General features: G+C 47.4%; 1 pseudogene; it reads right to left on the bottom strand.

Annotated features, from left to right (window-relative positions):
* Positions 1-378: 378 nt before the first annotated feature.
* The window catches only part of Uba52-ps18 (ubiquitin A-52 residue ribosomal protein fusion product 1, pseudogene 18), a 50,547-nt pseudogene continuing 40,619 nt past the window's right edge, over positions 379-10,306 (bottom strand).

Genomic DNA, 10,306 nt, shown 5'->3' with positions numbered 1-10,306 from the left:
ACTGCACACCTTGAGCGCCATGTCCTTAATTAGATTGCTATGCCTGCGTGCACAGCCTTCCACCGCCCCTAAACGCAAACCGCACTAGCTGCCTCAATTTCATCTTCCTGCCTGGGAAGTCGAAGTAGAGGGGGACGGTTCCAGCTCGCCCTTGAAATGATCCTTATTCCTCCACAGTACGGATCAAGAAGCTGCTAAGTCTGGTCCCCAGCGGCGGTGACAGTTAAACATGGAGGTTAGTTGCTCAGCACCCTGGGAAGAAACTACAACCCCACACCAAGCCTCCCACTTCTGCGAGCTGAACTTACGTAGAGGTTGCTGAACTGGACACCGTAGAAGCTACTTCTACGTACTGCTAGCTTCACAGCCGCGGAGCTTTCAACGTCGCCCTCCCGCAGCAGCCGGTCTCCCCACGACTCCCCCGTAAGGAAAGAGCTCTTCAGGATGCAGAGCCCCGGCTCGTGACAGCAGCATCAGCACCAGGAGCAGCGATAGCGGTGATGGCGGTGCCAGCCGCCTGGCTGTCCCGTCCCAAGACATGCTCACCCCTCCCTGGCTCTGCCCTCCATACCTTGAGTCTCTGAAGGCCACTGTGCCCGCCAGACACAAACTTGGACCTTTGGTCTGAAATGCGAGCCTAAACACCACGCTGATTGGCTAAAGCTCTCGGCCACTGACCAACCAAGACTCTGAGAAAGTTTGCCAGCGGCCACTACAACTGGCTCTCAATAGGTTTTCTAAGACTGCTGTAGTTTGGTGGAGCAGCCAGCCTGGGAAGGTGAGACTGTTGGCCAGATCTGGTCTGGGCTGTCCCAACTACTCCTGGGCTACCCACAACTCTCCAGTATGGGTTATGACGTTGTAGGAGGTGACCTCATGAGCTGGAGGGACACTCAGCGTGCTGGCAGCTGGAGGCTGTAAGCAACTGTGCACTCTAGGTTGACAGAGCGAGGGAGAGTAATTAGATTACACACTGGAGTTTTCTCCCTGCCCTGGCATCCCGGGTACCCCTCCTGCAAGAGGCCAGGCCTTCTGATAAAGATTCAAAGGAGCTTTGTCTCTATCCCAGAACTGCTCCGCTCCACCCACATTTCCTGCTGAGAAGCATGCCTTTGTGAAAGGCTGACTCCCAAACTCTATCCCCAATCACTGGCTAACCTTTGGGAGGACACTGCCACCCTCTGAATGTCCTCCCCAGCTATTTACCTTCCCTGGGGCAAACCACCCCAGCGCAGACTGTGAATCTCACTTTGTTGTGACACCATTCTATTGGAGCCTGGAGTGAAGCTGTCTGGCACCAGGGCAGGACAACTGAGTGTTTTCTCCCAAAGTAAAGGAACTGCCCTAGCAGGAGGCTACAGAGTCCATAATCCCAGTTGCCCTGTAGGGCTGGAAACCTCACAACCTGGAAAGCAGCTGGACCTGTGTTGGGGAACCCCCTCCACCATAAACATCCCCTCTGCTCTAAGTCTCAGGAGCCAGATTAGGTTTTATTACCATTTCATTATCAGGAGCGTGAAATTTCCCACATACAGCCAGTTTTCTCTCAGCTAGGCCCACCCCCCACGGGCTCCTTAGAAGGAAAAGTAGTTTTTAAAAAAAGCCTTAGAGATACTTTAAAGAACTCCCAAAACCAGCTTTCTCGTTGTGTTTATTCCTAGCCATGTAATTCTTAATTATTTATGTTATTTAATATATTTCTTTATTATTTGGCTCCAAGGGGCCAAACGCTAAAATCCTTGAAGATACTAGACTGACAGACTCCGAATTAAGAAAACAGAAAAGGCCCTAAGCAGTTTGTCCCCAAAAGCTGGAGAGAGCTATGTTTTCTCCCTCAGAAAACAAACTGAAGCTTGCACTTTTTTTTTCTCATTTGCCCCCCTGTGACCAAGTATTTACATTTTGCTGAGGACAAAATGGTGTCTCAGAGGCAGGAGGCTATTTGACTTGTCCAAAGTCACTTTATTTACTCTTCCACCCACAAGACATTCTGCCTCTGGCTCACCATCCCTCCATTCTGCATAACAATAGCTCTGACATTGACTGGAGGTCTAGCCTACAAATTAGAGGCAAACCAAAATACAAGATGGAATCCCCACAGCTTGATTTCCTAGTGTTTGTTCTCTTTCTTGTATAAATGCCCATCCTCCCATGCACTCCTACTCTCCAACAACACACCCCTGCCGACCTGAGAAGGGTCGGCAAGCTTGTGAATTCTGACCAACAGAATGGGGCCATAGTGTTCAGAATTCACTTCAATGGCCTTTCTGTTGAAAGAGCGTACCCCAAAACGGGGAGCCGCGTCTCTCGCTCCGATCGCGGGGTGGGGTGCCCCCAGGAATCACGAGTAGCCATTCTTGATGTAACAGCAAGAGGTAGCTTTTATTAACGAGATCCCGGGTCTTAGCGGGATCCCGGGTCGACACGTATCTCACACAGGAGACAGAGGAATCGACCCCGAGCTTCCAAACTCAGGGGTTTATATAGGGGAGGTAAGGGGCATTCGCGCCGTTACACATGATTGGTCAATTCAAAAGGTGCATGGTTACTTTCGGCGCGAAAGGACATCAGCAAGGAGTATGTGTTATCTAGCAGCTCGGCAGGCAGGTAGGGTGGCTCATCTCACTCAGGGGGGTGAAGGAAGGGGAGGGGGTGGCTACAGATGGTCAGTGTCCTTGGGGCTGATAGCTGGTTTGGCAAGTCCTATCTCTGGCTCTCCCTCAGGCATGTCCCGCCCTGCACATCCGGACTCTGACAATGAGTAACCTTTATGAAACTCTAGTTCTACATTCCCCACTTTTTTTGTGAGTAGTTCAAATCTTGGAACTACATGATAGGCTCAGCATCTAGGGGCTCCTCACCTCGCACAGCCTGATATTGTTGTCTTAACATGAGGATTCTAATCTGGACACTATCTAACCCTATGCACCAAGGTCAAGACTAGCTTTTAGAACTTCTAAGCTTATATAGACTGTGATCCCTGAGGTACAGTCCCAAGAAGTGTTAAGAGTACTAACATATGCAATGTTACATCATTTGTAATGGAAATCAAGCCTATATCCCACACCTATCTTGATAGAACCCAGGACAAACATGACTGAATTTCCCTCTAGGTCCCAGCTCTCAGCCCTAACAGCTAGTACGCTGCTGGTGAGGGCTGAGAATTGACAGCTGTCAGGGTGGTCAGCAGCACCAGGTATGGTCCTTTCCAGTGAGGCTCGAATGTCTGGGCTCAGTGTAGCTGCAACCTGGAACTAATGGGATGTCTCAGGGGTCTCCGGGGCATAGGCTGCTGTCAGCTGTGAGCAGATTTCTTTCTGTATCACCTGTAGGTCTTTTAGCCTGGCACACAAATAATTATTACTATGGAACTATGACATGTTGGTTCAGTAACATCATCTAATACAGTCAGGGGAGCTAAGGCCCCATATAATATCTCAAAGGGGGTAAGGCTGAATCTGGAAGGGGTATTTCTTGCTCTGAAGAGAGCAAGAGGGAAGGAGTGTCACCCAGTCTCCGCCAGTCTCCATGGTCAATTTAATCTGGTCAGGGTCTCTTTTAAAATTTTATTATTTACTCTACCTGTCCTGAACTTTGAGGTCTGTAGATACAATGTAATTTCCAATTGACCGATAAATACTTGGCCACACCCTGGCTTACCTTGGCAACGAAAGTAGGGTCTTTGTCTGACCAGATTACCTTGGGCATTCCAAATCGGGGGAAGATTTCTTCCAGTATCTTCTTGATGATTGCAGAGGCCATCTCTCATTTGGTGAGGAAAGCTTCTATCTATTCCTGAAAAAGTATCTACAAGCACTAGGAGACACTTGTGGTTATATTTTTCTGGTTTTATCTCAGTGAAGTTCACTTCGACTTTTCACTAAACTCTCTAGATCTCTTTGCCCTGTTTGCTTGCTAAGCATTCACTTATTGACATACCTTATACTTTCTACTGTCTCCCTGGCTAAAATCTTAAAGTCTATTACATACACCTTAACTACTTGGACAAACTTCTTATCTCCTAAATGAGTCCATTTCTGTATTTGGCAAAGTGAGTCTTTTCTTTGTTCTCTGGGGAGTATAGCTTTTCCCCTCAAGTGTGCCATTGTCCTTTTTTTTTTTTGTTCTTTTAAGCAATTTGGGCCTTTTCTTCTGTTGTACATTTTAAGTGAGGCCATCCCTTAGTCCAATCCCAGTTCCCAGTGGCTGTCTCCTGCAGGCCTGTAACCAGGATAGGCTCCTGCATAGCCATTTCCCGAGCCACTTTATCTGCTTTGTCACTGCCCCATGTCACTGAATCTCTTCCCTCCTGTTTTCCTGGGCAATGAATAGTACTCACAGTTGTTGGCTTCACCAGGGCATCCAAGAGATGGCAAAGGCATCTGCAGTGCTGATGTGCTGGGTGGGTAGAAGTTCAGCCATCCCAGATGACATTGTGTTGTCCACCAAGGCAGCACCCACTTATCTCTGACCTTCATGAAGAGAACTGTTCCCGTTGGTGGAAAAGGTCCTCGGCTTTCAGCAGGGGTCAATCAGCCAGTCGCAGAGGTCTTTCCTCCACCCATGGGCTTCTGCCAGTGCTTGACACTTGTGCTGTGGTGGCTCCAGGTCAGGATTGGGCAGCAAGGTGACCAGCTTGTCCCCAATAGGTGGAGAATCTAGTCATTGGCACTGACCAGTGGTCCCATCTTTTGGGACACTCTAAAACATCAGCCACTCTATCACAGTTTAAGTCCTGGATTGGGTGATAATTGTTAGTGCCCGGCTGGCAGGAGTGATGTGTTCCAGGCAGAAAAGCACTAAGCCATTCATCTCCCAGCATCAGGTACTGGTGCACTGAGACAGATCTTAAGCTCCACATACACAGTCTGTAGATATGCATACACATGGCCTCACCCAGCCATTTCAGACCACACAAGCCATTTTGGAGAGCAATTTTCTCATGAGCAAGGGATGGGGCAGTCAGGGATGACCATGAACTAGTAGGTGGGTTACCCGGCCCACGCCAAGGTCCACTGTTCTTCGGCAGTCCATAAGTATTGTTAGTTGCCAGTAGCCCCTTGCACTCAAGGTCTTTGGATATTGGCCCACTGGGGGGCATAGGAGCACAGAGCATTTGGTCCCTGTATCCACACTTCCCTTCTATCTCTGTACATAGCCAGCACTCTAGGACCAAGAAGCTCTCCAGTGGCCCCTCTTGTTCTTTCTTGGGCAGTCCCTGACCCAGTGTCCTTTTTCTTCGTATTAGGCACACTGATCTTTAGCCAGGAATTATCTTCTGTTGCCAGGTACTATCTTCCTAGGTTCCCTAACTACTGTGGCCAGTATGTGTTCCTCTCTCATCTTTTATCTCTCTTTAGCTCTCTAACTTCTTCTTCTTTTTGTCTCTTTTCTTCCATAGCTTCCTGCTCTTTTTACCTCTTTCTTTCTTTCTTTCTTTCTTTCTTTCTTTCTTTCTTTTTTTTCAGTCTCTCTGCATCTTCTTCTACAGCTATTAGGTGCTGTCCACTTTTCTGCAAAGACCCTGAACCACGCATCAAATTATTTTCTCTGCAACTTACAATAACTCTCTCAGTGACTTAGCTTAACCCTTCAAATTTTTGTAACTTTCTCTTCCTATCTTTTCCTTATCTTACCCAGATTGCTGGGGCATTTTCCAGCCCCTTAGAGACCCACCCTTGGAGCCTGGCGGCAGACCTGGCACTCCCTACCCTATCCGTGTCTGGAACTTTTTTTTTATAGCCTGTTGACAGCATTTCTGATCTTTTAGGCAGCTACTCACTAAGTTGTCAAACCGGCTGAAATTCCGACTTTAAGATTCCTTGTTCCCAAGCAAAATTTAAATCTTCCCCAACTCATCACCGCTGGCTGCAAGCACAAGCACAGATAAAACACTGTTTTACAATACCACAGAAAACAATCCAGACAAACAAGACCAAGACAAAGCATCCTGTAACCAATTTCCACAGATGCCTGGTACCTTCAGTACCTGGCCCAAACTGCAGCTTAACCTTAGCTGCTTCTGGGATACCAAACACAGAAACAGAATACAGACAACAGACACTAACACATCTAAGTACACTAGGCCGTGCCTATACTCAAATAGGCCGCGGAACGCGACCTCTGAAGTCAAGTCACAGTCAGATCTTTTTGACTGTCAGTTGCCGGGTCCTCCCGACAAAGGCTGGATCTCGGAACATCTCTCACGTGTCCCAGAGCCTGCGCGATTGGGGCGTCCCCCGGTGCGCTTTCTAAAAAGGAAAAAAGAAAGAAAAACACTATTCGGAGTAGGAATCCTTCATCTACTCACAGGCGCCATTTCGGGGTGGGGAACCTTCTTCCACCTGTGCACAGGGCAGGAAACCTTCTTCTGCCCAGACAGTGCACTAAGACTCTCGTGCACAGGGCAGGAATCCTTCATCTTCCCAGACAGTGCACTAAGACACTAAACCGGTACCGAAAACACAGACTATAGGACTTAATTCACACACACACACACACACACACACACACACACACACACACACACACGCACACATTCAGTGGCCGCTTTCCAGCACTCACACTTACGTACCTCCAAGTGGCATTCGGGGTTCTGGGAGGTCACGCTCCGATCCCGGACGAGCCCCCAAATGAAAGAGCGTACCCCTGAACGGGGAGCGGGGTCTTTCACTCGGATCACGGGGTGGGGTGCCCCCAGGAATCACGAGTAGCCATTCTTGATGTAACAGCAAGAGGTAGCTTTTATTAACGAGATCCCGGGTCTTAGCGGGATCCCGGGTCAACACGTATCTCACACAGGAGACAGAGGAATCGACCCCGAGCTTCCAAACTCAGGGGTTTATATAGGGGAGGTAAGGGGCATTCGCGCCGTTACACATGATTGGTCAATTCAAAAGGTGCATGGTTACTTTCGGCGCGAAAGGACATCAGCAAGGAGTATGTGTTATCTAGCAGCTCGGCAGGCAGGTAGGGTGGCTCATCTCACTCAGGGGGGTGAAGGAAGGGGAGGGGGTGGCTACAGATGGTCAGTGTCCTTGGGGCTGATAGCTGGTTTGGCAAGTCCTATCTCTGGCTCTCCCTCAGGCATGTCCCGCCCTGCACATCCGGACTCTGACAATGAGTAACCTTTATGAAACTCTAGTTTTACATTCCCCACTTTTTTTGTGAGTAGTTCAAATCTTGGAACTACATGATAGGCTCAGCATCTAGGGGCTCCTCACCTCGCACAGCCTGATATTGTTGTCTTAACATGAAGATTCTAATCTGGACACTATCTAACCCTATGCACCAAGGTCAAGACTAGCTTTTAGAACTTCTAAGCTTATATAGACTGTGATCCCTGAGGTACAGTCCCAAGAAGTGTTAAGAGTACTAACATATGCAATGTTACATCATTTGTAATGGAAATCAAGCCTATATCCCACACCTATCTTGATAGAACCCAGGACAAACATGACTGAATTTCCCTCTAGGTCCCAGCTCTCAGCCCTAACAGCTAGTACGCTGCTGGTGAGGGCTGAGAATTGACAGCTGTCAGGGTGGTCAGCAGCACCAGGTATGGTCCTTTCCAGTGAGGCTCGAATGTCTGGGCTCAGTGTAGCTGCAACCTGGAACTAATGGGATGTCTCAGGGGTCTCCGGGGCATAGGCTGCTGTCAGCTGTGAGCAGATTTCTTTCTGTATCACCTGTAGGTCTTTTAGCCTGGCACACAAATAATTATTACTATGGAACTATGACATGTTGGTTCAGTAACATCATCTAATACAGTCAGGGGAGCTAAGGCCCCATATAATATCTCAAAGGGGGTAAGGCTGAATCTGGAAGGGGTATTTCTTGCTCTGAAGAGAGCAAGAGGGAAGGAGTGTCACCCAGTCTCCGCCAGTCTCCATGGTCAATTTAATCTGGTCAGGGTCTCTTTTAAAATTTTATTATTTACTCTACCTGTCCTGAACTTTGAGGTCTGTAGATACAATGTAATTTCCAATTGACCGATAAATACTTGGCCACACCCTGGCTTACCTTGGCAACGAAAGTAGGGTCTTTGTCTGACCAGATTACCTTGGGCATTCCAAATCGGGGGAAGATTTCTTCCAGTATCTTCTTGATGATTGCAGAGGCCATCTCTCATTTGGTGAGGAAAGCTTCTATCTATTCCTGAAAAAGTATCTACAAGCACTAGGAGACACTTGTGGTTATATTTTTCTGGTTTTATCTCAGTGAAGTTCACTTCGACTTTTCACTAAACTCTCTAGATCTCTTTGCCCTGTTTGCTTGCTAAGCATTCACTTATTGACATACCTTATACTTTCTACTGTCTCCCTGGCTAAAATCTTAAAGTCTATTACATACACCTTAACTACTTGGACAAACTTCTTATCTCCTAAATGAGTCCATTTCTGTATTTGGCAAAGTGAGTCTTTTCTTTGTTCTCTGGGGAGTATAGCTTTTCCCCTCAAGTGTGCCATTGTCCTTTTTTTTTTTTGTTCTTTTAAGCAATTTGGGCCTTTTCTTCTGTTGTACATTTTAAGTGAGGCCATCCCTTAGTCCAATCCCAGTTCCCAGTGGCTGTCTCCTGCAGGCCTGTAACCAGGATAGGCTCCTGCATAGCCATTTCCCGAGCCACTTTATCTGCTTTGTCACTGCCCCATGTCACTGAATCTCTTCCCTCCTGTTTTCCTGGGCAATGAATAGTACTCACAGTTGTTGGCTTCACCAGGGCATCCAAGAGATGGCAAAGGCATCTGCAGTGCTGATGTGCTGGGTGGGTAGAAGTTCAGCCATCCCAGATGACATTGTGTTGTCCACCAAGGCAGCACCCACTTATCTCTGACCTTCATGAAGAGAACTGTTCCCGTTGGTGGAAAAGGTCCTCGGCTTTCAGCAGGGGTCAATCAGCCAGTCGCAGAGGTCTTTCCTCCACCCATGGGCTTCTGCCAGTGCTTGACACTTGTGCTGTGGTGGCTCCAGGTCAGGATTGGGCAGCAAGGTGACCAGCTTGTCCCCAATAGGTGGAGAATCTAGTCATTGGCACTGACCAGTGGTCCCATCTTTTGGGACACTCTAAAACATCAGCCACTCTATCACAGTTTAAGTCCTGGATTGGGTGATAATTGTTAGTGCCCGGCTGGCAGGAGTGATGTGTTCCAGGCAGAAAAGCACTAAGCCATTCATCTCCCAGCATCAGGTACTGGTGCACTGAGACAGATCTTAAGCTCCACATACACAGTCTGTAGATATGCATACACATGGCCTCACCCAGCCATTTCAGACCACACAAGCCATTTTGGAGAGCAATTTTCTCATGAGCAAGGGATGGGGCAGTCAGGGATGACCATGAACATCTGCACATTCGGGCTCTGACAGTGAGTAACCTTTATGAAACTCTAGTTCTACACTGTCTTGCCAGTCAACACCATATCTCCACTGGATCTGAGGAAGCTATATACTGCCTTAGGAGGGCAACACATAGTAACGAAATCCGAAGAGACTCTGGTCACCAGCCAGCAAGAACCAAACTGCCAAGAGTCCTGTAAATGAGCTTCTGGAGTCTTGAGTTGGCACCACAACCATGGTTGACTTTGGTTGCAGCCATGTGATAGACCCTTGAAGCAAGGGCCTCATTTAAGCCATAACACATTCTTAATTCATAATGACCCTGATAATTACTAAATATGCGTTGTCTTAAGGCATTTCATTTGAGAGGAGTTGCTGGACATCAATAGATAACCAAATCAGGAGAAAACTGTGCTAAGGAAACTAAACTTGAAGAGTGTTTGGTTTTTTTGTTTGCTTGTTTGTTTTGTTTTGTTTTTTAAAGTGATTACTGTCATGTGATTGGTGTATGTCAAAGCTTATCTTTAAACCCAGTTTTGTCTTGTCTCTGGACTTCTACTTTCAACTGCAAATTGTACTGACTCAATGGCATTTTTACTTTGCAATGTAACTTAGGTTAGATACACCTCTGGCTATGCTATCAGCTGTCAAATGCCACCTCCTACATTTCATGATTCAGAATAACTGAAACACTAGTCCCGTTCCCTGTGGTGGGTAAATTTTTCCACCAGTCTACAAATGACCCTTTGTATCCCTCAAGGTATGAAGCAAGAGTCTTCAGAATGCTTTCCTGGACAACAACTTGATTTAGAAGGCTCTTGCTCAGCACATACCCCACGTTTACTGACCAAGGTGCAATGTCTTCCCATATCTCTCTTGTGATCTAATTAGAAACCTTCAGTATGTTTTGGGAGAAGAAATGTTGTCTTATTCTGAGCCTGTCAAATGCCTAGAAATTCAAGGAATATTT

The sequence above is a fragment of the Rattus norvegicus genome, chromosome 3 (genome assembly GCF_036323735.1).
Source record: "Rattus norvegicus strain BN/NHsdMcwi chromosome 3, GRCr8, whole genome shotgun sequence".
NCBI classification, from domain to species: Eukaryota; Metazoa; Chordata; class Mammalia; order Rodentia; family Muridae; genus Rattus; species Rattus norvegicus.
Note: the sequence above shows the minus strand (reverse complement) of the source record. Positions and strands in the feature narration are given on the sequence as shown.